This window comes from Mustela putorius, unplaced genomic scaffold, assembly GCF_011764305.1.
Source record: "Mustela putorius furo isolate JIRA1106 unplaced genomic scaffold, ASM1176430v1.1 tig00000242_pilon_pilon_pilon, whole genome shotgun sequence".
In the NCBI taxonomy this organism is placed as follows: domain Eukaryota; kingdom Metazoa; phylum Chordata; class Mammalia; order Carnivora; family Mustelidae; genus Mustela; species Mustela putorius.
This window is the reverse complement of record NW_025421325.1, coordinates 402,697-417,095: the sequence shown is the minus strand read 5'-3', so window position 1 is coordinate 417,095 and position 14,399 is coordinate 402,697. Positions and strand designations below refer to the sequence as shown.

The 14,399-nt window shown below is 40.0% G+C and overlaps 1 long non-coding RNA gene across 1 annotated transcript in view; it reads right to left on the bottom strand.

The window, feature by feature from the left end:
- Positions 1 to 14,399, bottom strand: part of LOC123391553 — a 47,030-nt gene that overhangs the window by 20,434 nt on the left and 12,197 nt on the right. The window contains exon 2 of the long non-coding RNA XR_006606241.1: positions 9,997 to 10,130. This is a non-coding gene — a long non-coding RNA (uncharacterized LOC123391553). The remainder of the gene's footprint in view (positions 1 to 9,996; positions 10,131 to 14,399) is intronic.

Below are 14,399 nucleotides of genomic sequence, written 5' to 3'. Positions count from 1 at the left end.
GTGGCTCAGTGGGTTAAAGCCTCTGCCTTTGCCTCAGGTCATGATCCCAGGGTCCTGGGATCGAGCCCCGCATCTGGCTCTCTGCTGCCTCCTCCTCTTTCTCTCTCTACCTGCCTCTCTGCCTACTTGTGATCTCTGTCAAATAAATAAATAAAATCTTAAAAAAAAAAACCCACAAAAAACTCTAGAGTTTAAAGACAAGTCTGGTGACTGGGTAATTTCTCATTCTCTCAGTGCCTAGCACAGTGTCTTCTTGTAGACAGTACGAAATAAAACTATATTTGCTGAATGGCCTGTTGATTCCAGTAACAAATTAAGGAGTTCTGTTTCGTTATTTTGTGGTTGCATTTCCTATGCAAGCAAAGATAATTAATAATACAGGGTGATAAAGATAAGTATCAAATTAGTGATATATAACAGAGGTGCTGTAAGAACTTATTTTTCGGTTAGATTGATTATAGAATAGAGAAAATGAACTTTGCTTTTTTTTTTTCCCAAGATTTTATTTATTTATTTGCAGACAGAGATCACAAGTAGGCAGAGAGGCAGGCAGAGAGAGAGGGGGAAGCATGTTCCCTGCTGAGCAGAGAGTCGGATGTGGGGCTCGATCCCAGGACCCTGGGATCATGGCCTGAGCCGAAGGAAGAGGCTTTAAAGGCTTTAACCCACTGAGTCACCCAGGTGCCCCTTTGCTTTAAAGAATAAATAAGATTCAGGTAGAAGAGGAAGGCATTATTAGTAGGTAAGTGGAAATATCTCACTTGGAAGAATCCAAAGTGTTTTGGGAATTTTTACTTTATTTTCTAGACAGTGGTAAATTAGTGAAGATTTTTGCCTCAGGGATTAACCTGTAGTTTGTGAAATTGTCTCCCCAGCTGTATTTGCTGGTATTCCCTGAATTTAGAATTTAGAAATGATTAGAACGTAATGAAATTTAATGGGTCATATAGTCTATTAGGAGGACTGCCATCAATATTAAAAAAGAAGATGACAAAGAGAACACAACACAAAGTCTTAAAGTGTGTCACCTGGGGTGAAGTGAAGTATTATCTTATGAAAGTCTCATTTCATTTGTACACATGTGGATGAGTGTGTGTGTGTCTGGGTAGGAACGGATCTGGAAGTGGATTTCAGTCAAACAAGTTCAAAATCACTGAGCTACAGACCCCAATGAGAGTCTTACTAGTGAGCACTACTTCTATTTTTTTTTTTCCATCCCAGAAATCGTTGTATTTCTGCTAACCATTGTATTATGTATTTTTATCATATACATATCGTATTCTTATATGTAGGGACGAGATTGTGTTTTCTCAAAGACAAAACTCTTAAAAAAGTAAAGATACAGATATTATTCAAGCTCTGGTAAAAGGGAGAACATCCCAGATCTGAAGCTGATGGTCTCGGCAAGGTGGTTTTACCTTAGACAACTAGAGGGGGGAGTAGAAAAGTCACCGTGAGTGCTTTACAGTTGGAATTGTTTTGTAATCAAAGAAAGTCTGTCGGTCAGCTGTGCAGGAAATGTTGATCTCTCTCCCTAGCTAGTTTCAGGAAGACAAACAGTTCTAATCTCAGCTAGATCATTCGTGAGACAAAGAGCACAGAATTGGAGGGTCCGTGTCCCTCCCTGTCAGCAGGTTCAGGCAAAAGTGGAAAGGTCTGTGTTTGGCTCTGTCACAGGTAAACAAAGGAGTCATGGAGAGTCTTATGGAAATCATGAGAAAGAGTGGACAGTCTTATCTACGTCATATGAGAGAAAGGTGGTTCTTTGTAGTAAGCCATTCCCCAGAACACAAGAGTCGGGGGATTCTGGAAAACAAAAGTTGGAGGGATTTCTTAACTAGAGCTGTTTGAAGCACAGAGCTCAGGTAAACATTGACTTGTCAGTTTTCTCTTCTGGGTTGGCTTTAAAGAAAGCCTAAGACTGAAAGTCTGACCCACTCCCTCCAAGTGGGTAACTTGGCAGCATGTATCCAGCTAATTTCTTTGATGGTAACTGATGGTGACTAACATCATATACCTCTGTAACAGGAAACTTCTTTTTAATTGGAGAATAACAAGTAGTGGAAAAGTTTATTTAAAGTGAATCTACTTTCAGGGCAAAATATTTTTTTAATGATTTTTATTTATTTGTTTGAGAGAGAGAGCAGAGCCAGAGACACAGCATGGGAGGGGAGAGGCAGAGAGAAAGGGAGTTGTCATTGTTGAGCAGGGAGCCCGATGCGGGGCTTAACCCCAGGACCCTGGGATCATGATTCGAGCTGAAGGCAGACACTTAACCAACTGAGCCACCCAGGCGTTGAATTGGGTGACAAGTGGCTTTGACACTGACAAGTGGCTTTGCCTGCGCAATTCCAGCGGTCCTTCCCCTTCCCTAACATCAGCTTTCTATCTCTTGTAGGTAGTTGATTTATACTGGTTGTATAGTATGGCTGTTGATTTAAAAGAAATACATTTACCCAGTATGTGGATGGTTTATATGAATACAGACTGTTTGGGTTCTGTAGAAATATTTTCCTTTACTTTATCAAGATCCTCAGTACTCTATCTAAACTCCTAATTATGAAGACTTCAAATGAGAAAACTCCAATAACAGGCACCCCTCTGTGTTTCATATGCTTTATTTCATGCAGTTCTCACATCAGCTCTATGAGGCAGGTGTTATCACCTTTCCCAGTACCCAGATGATTGAGAATTTGTGTCATTTGCCCTAAGTTACAGAGTCACCAAATGGCAGGGCCAGGCCATGAATGAAGTAATGTTTCATAACGCAGTCTATACTCTTTGCTGAAACGGTATGCGAGCCTTCTCCTCACCATCTCACCCAGTCCTGTCTCCCACCCTTAGTTTTCTCTTTGTCTAGATTCCCTCCTTTACTTAGCCACCCAGAAATGTAGTTTCTGGGAATGTGGTTTTATCGTGTTATATATTTTTAGCCAATTAAAGTCCTTGGTAGGAATAAAGGGAGGTGTGTATGCATTTTCTTCCTTCCTTCCTCCCTTGCCTTCTTTTTTCCCTTTCTTTCTTTCTTTCTTTCTCTCTCTCTCTCTCTTTTCTTTCTTTCTTAAAACAAGTATCTTTTTCAGGGTAATCTAGAAAGAGAGTATGCTGGTTACATATACAGGTTTTTAAGTCCTATACCAGAGTTCCACTTTGGCTCTGTTGCTTATTAGCTGAGTGATCTAAGGTTAAGGTTTAAAGTGTCAGTGTCCTCGCTTGTAAAATAGTGAGGTTATTATTACCTATCTCATAGGGTTGTTTTAAGATGAAAGGAAATAGTACACCTGAAGTGCTCAGCACCCGGCCTTTTACATCCTTCCTTTTACCTGGTAAACACTGTCATCATCATTGTTTTTTATGCTGACAGTGAGCTGGGGTAGTCTGGTGAGCCGTGTCTTGGACTGGGAAAAAGCAGCTCTCTCTCATTTTAAATTCCACTCCTATAATGTGGCTTTTATTTTTCTCAATTTTCAAGTCATCAAAATAAGACTTTTTTTTTTCAGGTTGAGTGGCTTCTTTTTTTTTTAAGATTTTATTTATTTATTTGACAGAGACCACAGGTAGGCAGAGAGGCAGGCAGAGAGAGAGGAAGGGACGCAGGCTCCCTCCTGAGCAGAGAGCCTGATGTGGGGCTAGATCCCAGGACCCTGGGATCATGACCTGAGCTGAAGGCAGAGGCTTTAACCCACTGAGCCACCCAGGTGCCCCCAGGTTGAGTGGATTCTTAAAGTATCTTTGGAAAGGCACCTTGTAAATTAATTCTATAATGATCAAGCTACACATTTTATTTTATTATTTTTAAGACAATATAGCAGCAAAGTAGGTACTTATGAATCTCAAAGAAAAACAGTAATGGTCTTGGGATGACGAATTTTGGGTGTGTATGTAATGCTAGAATGTGTTGGTGTAGTTTTGAAGTCCACAGAAGACTTTTGATCACAGTGGTGTTAGGTGAAGTTTCCTTGAGCAGGCAAGATTTCTTTGGGGTTTCATGATTTTCTACAGTGACTAAATTCTGTTCTTCTTTGGATTCAAATGTATAAGTAAGAGCTAAATTTTAAGTTTTCAGTTTAATATTTAAAATATATGTTATGGTCCAGAATGAAAGCAAGATTCCTAAAGACCTCTAAGCAGTCAAAGGTAAATAATCTATGTAAATTCAGTTAGAGATCAAAATAGCCAGAACTTTCCTTCCAGTGAAAAGTTGTTGAATTGACAGTGTTTGAAAGTTTTATGTGGTGACCCCTTATGGTAACAAATGCAGGATATTGGTCAGTTTCTCAACAAATAAATTTTCCTGAAGTATCTAAGGGCTTTGTCATACATTACACCTTCTTTTAACAAAGAAGGTTGTCTTAATTGTTTCCTTATAAAAAGGAAAAGAGAAAGGGGCACCTGGGTGGCTCAGTGGGTTAAAAGCCTCTGCCTTTGGCTCCCGTGGTGATCCCAGGATCCTGGATCAAGGATCCCAGGATCCTGGGATCAAGCCCCACATTGGGCTCTCTCCTCAGTGGGGAGCCTGCTTCCCCCTCTCCCTCCCTGCCTGCCTCCCTGCCTACTTGTGATCTCTGTCTGTCAAATAAATAGGTAAAATCTGCAAAACAACAACAACAACAACAACAACAACAACAACAACAACAAAAAAAAAAAAAAAAAAAAAACATAGAGAAAGAGAATTTAGAATGCTAATTACAAATGAGATATGGATTCATAAACTATTAAGAGTTGCATGGAATCTTGTAGTACTAAAATACTTTGATTTTTAAGGAATGACTATGAATCTCCTAAATATAAAAATAATTTTTTAAAAATGTAAACTCATCCATTCCTTACATTTGTAAGAGCTGAGGCAAGAATAGAGTGGGATCTGTGGTCTTTTTTCTTTTCCTTCCTTCCATTTTTTTTTTTTTTTAAGATTTTATTTATTTATTCGACAGAGAGAGAGATCACAACCAGGCAGAGATACAGGCAAAGAGAGAGGGAAGCAGGCTCCCTGCTGAGCAGAGATTCCTAATGCAGGGCCCAATCCCAGGACCCCGAGATCATGACCAGAGCCAAAGGCTGACACTTAACCCATTGAGCCACCCAGGTGCTCCCTGTGATCTCTTTTCTTCCTGCCTTTGTATCTGTTCTGTACTATAGGGGGACTTGCTTTCTGGCCTGTGTGCAGCGCAGCCACATACCCAAGGTCTCTCCTCACCTGCTGCACACAGATGACCTAGATCACCCCGGCACTAGGAATGTGTACATCAGTGGCTTGACTTATCTTCTGGAATGTTGTCATTACCTGGAAGCTTGTTAGAAAAAGAATCTTAGGTCCCCACCCAGACCTACTGAACAAAGCATACTTTTTTTATAAACTCACTAGGTGATCTGTATGCAAATTAGAGCTTGAAAACTACTGCTTTCAAGTGGGAGATGGAAAACAGAGGCCTCCATCTCTTGGGTTTAAAGGTGACACTAGTCACATGTTTGCTTCCTCTCTTGACCTCTGAAAGGACTGAGAAAGTTCTGGCCAGTGTTTAGTTCTTGCCAATTTCTTGATGGACTTATTTACATTTCAAATTATAGTTGATTTTCTATCAGTCATATATATATGTGTATGTATATATATACACATGTATGTGTATATACGTATGTGTGTATATATGTATGTCTATATATGTATGTGTCTATATATATACACATGTATATATATATACACATATGTATGTGTATGTATACACACACATATATGTATAAATTTTTCCAGTTCGGTAGTTTTCCTTAAGTTGTTTTCTTATTTGGAATATGCTCTACCTCACCCTATACTGTCAATATTCAGTTGTACCAAGATGGCCATTTCTTCTGTGAAGCCCATCTCAGTGCCCCCTGAGTAAGATCTTTCCATTCTGACCCCATTGTCCTAGTAAAAATCTCTGGTAGACCATTTATTGAATTTTTCTCTGGTTATACAACTGAATCCTCCACTAGCTTATCAGCTTCCAGAGGTAGGAACTGCGTTCTCTTCATCTTTAGATCCTCCATTACTTAGAGCTTGAGACCATTAGACATTTTTTTAGAGAGGGAGAGAGAGAGTGTGTGTGTGTTAGCAAGTGGAGGCAGGGGTGGGGATAGGTGGGGAGGAGGAAGGAGAGAGAGAATCTTAAGCAGGCTTCATGCCCAGAGGGGAGCCTGAAGCAGGGCTGGATCTCACCACCCAGAGATCATGACCTGAGATGACCCGGAGTCAAAATCAGGAGGTTTTTTTTTTTTTAACGATTTTATTTATTTTTTTAACACACAGAGAGAGATTCCAAGTACGCAGAGAAGCAGTCAGAGAGAGAGAGGGAAGCAGGCTCCCTGCTGAGCAGAGAGCCCAAGGCAGGCTTTGATCCCAGAACCCTGATGTCATGACCTGAGCTGAAGGCAGAGGCTTAACCATTGAGCCACCCAGTTGCCCTTTTTTTTTTTTTTTTTTTTAAAGATTTATTTGAGAGAGAGAGAGAGAGCACAAGCAGTGTTCAGGGGGGAGGGACAGAGAGACAGAAGAAGAAGCAGGCTCCGCACTGAGCAGGGAGCCCAATGTGTGACTGGATCCCAGGACCCTGGTATCCTGACCTGAACCAAAGGCCGTTGCTTAACTGACCGAGCCATCCAGGCAACCCCTGAAATCAAAAGTTGGACACTTAACCAACTGAGCCAAGCAGGTGCCCCTAACACTGTAGATTTTTAATAAACGTGTGAAATTATTTTTTAAGCTTTTATTTATTTATTTAAGTAATCTCTATACCCAATGTGGGGCTTGAATTCATGGCCCTGAGATCAAGAGCTGCATGCTGAGCCAACCAGGCACCCCCTGCATCTGTGAAATTAAATTCACATCATTTAAGTTTATTTTCAGTGACTCTTACAATTCTCCGCTATGCTGAGAAAGGGATTTTACTCACAAGTTTTATCACATTTAGGAAAGGGTACGCTTTTTGCTTCTCATGTAAAATTGTGCTTATGACTGATCTGGTGGTCATGAAGAGAAGTGAGGGCTAAGCCAGAGGTGTTCTTTGATGGGAGCCCTTGAAAAGCTAGCTCTAGTTCTGTCAGTGTGATAGTATTCAGGTGAAAGAATAGCTTTAGCTTGGAAAATAAACAATAGGTATAGGAAGAACAGAGTTGGAGAAAAAGAAAATCATGAACAATAGAATATGAAAATGTAAGGGAAAGGTAAATTTCTATGACCCTTCTAATCCTTTGGCTCCTCATGCTCATGGATTATAATTAGGGAGGCAGATGGCATAGAAGATGGGGTGAACTTGGAACTGTGAGACCTGTGCTCTAGTTTTGGCTCTTCTACTAATTAACTGAGCACCTGAGAAACTTACTAACATTTTTGGGTCTCTGTAATCCTATCTAAAATACGAATAGTTAGATTCACTACTTCTTTTTTTTTTTTTTTTAAAGATTTTATTTATTTATTTGACAGAGAGAAAGAGAGAGAGAGATAGAGAGCACAAGCAGGCAGAGTGGCAGGTAGAGGGAGAGGGAGAGGGAGAAGCAGGCTCCCCACTGAACAGGAAGCCAGATGTGGGACTTGATTCCAGGACCCTGGCATTATGAACTGAGCCAAAGGCAGCCGCTTAACTAACTGAGCCACTCAGGTGTCCCAGATTCAGTACTTCTTAACCAAAGATGAAAAGCTAAGAGAGCATGTTTAAAGACACGTGGCCAGGTATGATGCCTAGAAATGCAGATTCACTAGGTAGTGATGGGACATAGGCATAATGTGGCTCTCAATATTCATTTCTGGTTAAGAATCAGTTGATTAGATGCACTCTAATCATTCTTTCTAGCTCAAATGTTCCCTGATTTAATGACTATTAGCCCCTTAATTAATTCATGGTTTTGAGTCTATGAACACATAGGCACCTGGGTGGCTCAGTTGGTTAAGTGTCTGCCTTCAGCTCAGGTCATGATCCCAGCGTCCTGGGACTGAGTCTTGAGTTGGGCTTCCTGCTCATCGAGGAGCCTGCTTCTCCCTCTGCCTCTCCCCTTGCTTGTGCTCTCTCTCGCTCTGTGTCAAATAAATAAATAAAATTTAAAAAAAAAAAAAAGAGTCTATGTGTCTGTCAGACACTTCTGGTTTTCCTTCTTCCTTCAGGAACACAACCCCCGAACTTTACCTCAGCACATGCTTTGCAGAATAAGAATTTGCTCTGTAGTTTCCCTTTGGGTATGGCCACGGGCGAAATTCTGGCTAAAGGGAAGTGGTGTACACGAATTCTGGAAGTGCCCGCAAAGGAAAGAAGTGTGCCATTCCTCCTTCTTTGTGTGGACTGGCATGCATAAATGATGGCAAAATATGGGTCAGTCACATTGGTCTGTGACACAGCAGCTGGAAGTTGAAGATGGGAGAGAATCAAGAGAGGACTAGCCTGTCCTGGATACCATGGAGTGCTGCGTCAGCCATGAACTTACTACTTACATTATCATCTAGTGAAAGTAACTGCTATTTGGGTTTTACTCTTTATTTCAACCAAACCCATTTTAAACTAGCATAATGTGGAGCGGGAAAAGACTTATGGACTCCTGTTTTGTTTCCTGATCTGCATGTCAGTATGAATTGGACTTATTCACTGACTTTTGTTTTCTACTTCTGTTGTTGTATGTCAAGACAGAAATATTTTGGGGGCGCCTGGGTGGCTCAGTGGGTTAAAGTCTCTGCCTTCGGCTCAGGTCATGATTCCAGGGTCCTGGGGTCGAGCCCCCACATCGGACTTTCTGTTCAGCAGGGAGCCTGCTTTCCGCTCCCCCCCACCAAACTCTCTGCATACTTGTGATCTCTATCTGTCAAATAAACAAATAAAATCTTAAAAAAAAAAAAGACAATAATATTTTGCCTTATTGAGAGAACTTTTAGAATCAAAAATTGATGGAGGGGCATCACAATCATAGGAAGCACAATTTTCTTTTTATGATTTTTATTCTTATCTCTACAAATGTGTATAATTTCCCTCATATATATGTAAAATTTTTGGCCTTAAAAATGGCCAGTCCTGATCAGGTTTGTATTGAGCCTCTAACTACAGTGAAATACCAAGCACACCACTGAAGTTGTATAAGCTGTTGCTAACAATTGTTCTTACTGGCCATGGGTAAACATGTGGTGTCGAATTTTTAAAATACTTCTATCTATTTTTCAAATGTTTGTGCTTTGACAAGAAATCATTAGAAAAAACTTGAATCCTTTTCCTTCCCATGTATGGTTGAACATACATACACACGTACGTGCACACACAACCACACTCCATACTATACTGCACTGGAATTTGTTTCTTATAAACTCATTTATGTTTGCCTCGTAGAAAAATTACCTTTAAAAACTTTTTAGAACATTGGGCTTTTTTGTACATTTTAGATTTCTGACTTGGGACAGGAATGGGAAGATGGTGAAAGTTAAAATTAGATAAATAAATATTGAATTTTATAGTATATATATTAATTTTACATTATATGTATATTAGGTTCAAGGGATAAAATCTGCCAGATTCTGGGATCAGAAATCAGGTGATAAGGCAGGCAGAGTCCATTTCTAAACCAGGCTTTTTTTTTTTTTGATCCCAGGACCCTGAATTTGATTTGACAGACACAGCGAGAGAGGGAACACAAGCAGGGAGAGTGGGAGGGGGAGAAGCAGGCTCTTTGCTGAGCAGGGAGCCCGATATGGGACTCGATCCCGGGACCCTGGGATCTTGACCTGAGCAAGGCAGAGGCTTTAACCCACTGAGCCACCCAGGGGCCCCCATTTCTAAACCTTTTAATAATAGTGGTGAAGTGCCACAATAGGTTTTTTGTGCTACTTAATGAGAAACTCTCTGTCTCTCTTTCTCACATGTGCATACCACATCCCAAAACAAACTCCTCCTCACACAGAATAGAAACCAAACCAATCAAACCATACAAAAAGGTGATTGGAAAGAGACATAGAGACATAGAGACCAGCCTCAAAGAGCTTTCCCTTCTTACCTTCATTCCTCTCCTCTGGGTTAGTGTAGATGGAAGCCAGAGTAAATAAGGAAAAGATAACAAAAGCCAGTAAAATGAATGCCATTTCCAGCCTGGTGAATGGAAGCTCCATGAGCCACCACAAACGTCTTCACCTGTAATAGAAACCAAACAGTGGCTCAGCACACTCTAATCTAGAGACAGTTTGTTTGACAATTATTTATTTTAGAATTAAACACTTGTGAGATTTACTGAAACTTGTTAAGGTATTTTCATGCACCTGGAACAATACATTTGGCGAGTGTGCTCTTGTTTTCTCGAAGTTTGGCAGAACTATTGGTATCACTGAACTTATGCCTTCACCATGCAGATTAGAAGAGAACGTGAATGAATGGCAGAGGCAGTTTCTGTTTACATACATTTGTGAGTTTTTGGATACCCCTCTGGGAGTAAAAACAGGGTGTATTTCATTTCATGAAGGAATAAGAAGTGATGTTAGTATCTATCTGATACGACTAGACCCAGCTTCAGAGTAAAATCTCTTTTGCTCACGGGCCTGAACTTACCTGGCATCTGCCAGCCAGGTGATAGACGATTTGAAGCAAATTTTATTGAAAAAAACCCACAGACCTCAGGTAGCTGGATCAAACCCAGCCTAACTAAATACAAGCGTGTTAACAATTCAGCCGTGGAACTTCCAATATCAGACTCCAACAACAAGAGCTCGTGTATGTTGACAGGAAATAGGATCTCCATTGGGGGAAAATTATAGGATTACCTAGTTGGAAGTAACCTCCCTCTTTTTGTCTTTCTGCCTTTCAGCGTTTACTACACGAATGCCAAATATTTAAATGACTTCAGACATGTGGGTTAATGTTATAATTTTAAGAACACCCAGAGAATGAGATTTCACATCTTTCCACTGTAACTCATTCTAAATTCATTTACTGTCTATTTTGTGGAAGTGATTTATTGAGTCTTTCATTGAAGGGTTCAGTTTTCTCTGAATGTGTTTTTAAGATGACCTCATCAGACCCTGTAACTGAGAGACAACATAGGTTTGTCCTCTGCAGAACAGAGGTGGCTGAGGGAATCACGGGTTCTTAAAAATCTGCTGGCTTTGACAGATTTCTTTTCTTCTGGACTTTTTTTTTTTTTTTTTTTTAATATTTGAAAATAGTTTGGGAACTCTGATTAGAAGCTTGTAGCTTTTTGTGTTTTTTTTAAAGATAGAATCTTGTAGGACAGAATTTCTTTGTCATGGGTCTGCATGTTTTTTGTTTGTTTGTTTGTTTTAAGAGAGAGAGAGGGCAGGAGAGAGAGAATCTTAATCCATGCACAGCACAGAGCCCAACTCAGGGCTTGATCTCACGACCTGAGCTGAAAACAAGAGTTGGATGCTTAACTGACTGAACCACCCAGGTGCCTTTGGTACGTATGTTTTAAAATATAAAATATAAAGGATACTGCAAATGGAGGTTAAAATGTATCTTAAAACATTTTAATACCATTGCACATTGACCTAATTAATTCTGGTTAATGGAGTCCAGCTTTCTAGAGTATGACCCTAACATAATGTGCTTAACCACTCTTGAACTGATGAAAATTTGGGCTCTTTCTAGTTTTTTGTCATTACCAACAATGCGGCAGCAAAGATATTTTTGTAAATGTAACTTTGCAGAGAGGTTCAGATTTCTCTAGGAAAGATTTATAAGAGGTAGAATTACTGACACTATACAACTTTGAAATATTATTTCTTCATAAATTTCCATGGAATTTGCAAAAAACCAATACCATATGTAAAGGACTGTTTCCCCAATCTTTCCCCAACGCTCTCTCCTTAGTGTTTTTTCCACCAGTTTGAAGTTGAAAATTCTCTCTCTGTTTAAACTGTTTTTTCCCTGATTTTTAGTGAGGTTGAATATTGTTTTCATATGTTGACTATTTTTATACTTTGGGTCTGTGAAAACCTTATTCCTATCCTTTGTCCAGTTTTAAAATGGGCATTTGTAATTTTCTCACTAATTTGTAGACTCTCATTATGTATTTTAGATATACATATTCTATTACCTTCAATATATCTTTTGTCTTTGCTTCTGGTATCTTTTGTTATTTAGATTAAAAAATTATTTTTATGAAGTTAAATCCACCTTGACTAAAAAGCCCTTGTCCATCTCTGGTCCTATTCCTTGTTCTCTCTGGGGTCTTGCCATCTCTGGGGTAGGAATTTGAAGTTAATTATTACCTATGACCACCAGAGCGTTGTTGAGTTGGCGACGTCATCCATACTGCCTCGCCATTTCTTCCCGTCAACCCTGCTGCATCAAAACCCAGACTCACAGGGCGCCTGGGTGGCTCAGTGGGTAAGGCCTCTGCCTTCCACTCGGGTCATGATCTCAGGGTCCTGGGATCGAGCCCCACATGGGGCTCTCTGATCAGCAGGGAGCCTGCTCCCCCCCACCCCCGCCTCTCTGCCTACTTGTGATCTCTCTCTCTCTTTCTGTCAAATAAATAAATAAATAAATAAATAAATAAATGTTTAAAAAAAAAAAAAAAAAACAAAACCAACCCAGACTCACAGCTCCATTCTCAGATTGAGAAGGCATGGGAAGGAGCTGTCATCCAACACAGTAATTAAAACAGAAGTGGGTGTTCTGGGTGGTTTGGGGAAATCAGAATGTAGGGAAAAGTGAAATTTCATTTTATGGTATGTCTGTATCTGTAATCATGGATGAATTCTGTTTATTTCTCTGAGAATATATATATTTTTCCCACTCCAGTGTTTCCAAAATCCAAGGTGAATTTCTAGGAGTACAGACAGAATCTGCTAAATCATGTTGACAGTAAGTCTGGGCAATATTATAGGAACTGGCTGATATTAAGTCACCTTGGCATAAATAAGCAGAATTTAATGATTTATTCAAAGGCCTGATTCTCTGTAATAAGTAGATCTTTATCATAGGTGTGATCTTTATAGTAGGTCAACACATTATTGGCTGCTTTTAAAGTCACATAAGCTTTCTTTTCTATATATAATTTTAATATCTTAAAATAAGAAATAGCCTTAGGGTTTTTTTTTTTTTTAACTACAGTTTTAGATTTACAGAAATATTGAGCAGACAGTACAGAGAATTCCATATATTCTCCTTCCTTCTCTGCCATTTCTTCTATTTTTAGCACCTTGCATTAGCATGGTTTGTTTGTTACAATTAATGAATCAAGGGCGCCTGGGTGGCTCAGTGGGTTAAGCCGCTGCCTTCGGCTCAGGTCATGATCTCAGGTTCCTAGGATCGAGTCCCGCATCAGGCTCTCTGCTCAGCAGGGAGCCTGCTTCCCTCTCTCTCTCTCTCTCTGCCTGCCTCTCCATCTGCTTGTGATTTCTCTCTGTCAAATAAATAAATAAAATCTTTTAAAAAAAAACAATTAATGAATCAATATGGAAATGTTATTATTAACTGAAATCCATAGTTTACATTAGGGTTCACTCTTTGTGTTATATGTTTCTGTTGGCTTTGGCAAACTTATGTCAACCTCATTACAGTATCATACAGAATAGTTTCTCTTATGCTTCATTCATCCCTGTCCTCCCTCTTTTCCACTCCTGGCACCCATTAAACTCATTACGATCTCTAGTTGTGGTGGTTGTTGTTTTTAAAGATTTTATTTATTTTAGAGAGAGAGAGAGAGAGAGAAGATGAGAACCAGCAGGGGGAGGGGTGGAGGGAGAGGGAGAAGCAGGCTCCCCGCTGAGCAGGGAGGCTGACTCAGGGCTCTATTCCAGGAGATCAGACCTGAGCTGAAGGCAGATGTTTAACTGACTGAGCCACCCAGGCGCCCTGGTAGATACTGTTTTTAATCTCCATTTCATAAATGAAGGCACTGAAGCTCTGAGACATGAGCTAACTTATCTTAAACTCTAAGACTAGCGTGTGGGGGCTCTTGGCTGTGGCTCTTAATCTTGGGGTCATGAGTTTGAGTTCCACATTGGGGTAGAGCTCACTTAAAAAGTTACCAAAAAAAATAAAACGAGTATAGGCAGAGCTAGAATACCACCTCTGGCAGCCTGGGTTCCAGAAATCCTCACTCTTAATATACTATACTGGCCATGAGCCAACCACTAAGCAAGCAGGCAAGCAAACAAACCAAAACCTACCCTCATAGTTAGAATCCTGTTTTGCAAAACATTATGCAGATTAACTGGAAAGGAGTTTTTATGTTAGGTAGTGGGAGAAGATAATATTGGTTAGGCAAAGGACAAATGAAAGAATTTAATGTCATAGTGACAGCTTAGTCTTAAATGCTGTTGGATAGTAAATACAATGCCATTAAAAGTACAATGCCGTGGGGCACCCGGCTGGCTCAGTCAGCAGAACATGCAACTCTTGATTCTAGGATTGTGAGTTTGAGCCCCATGTTGGGCATAA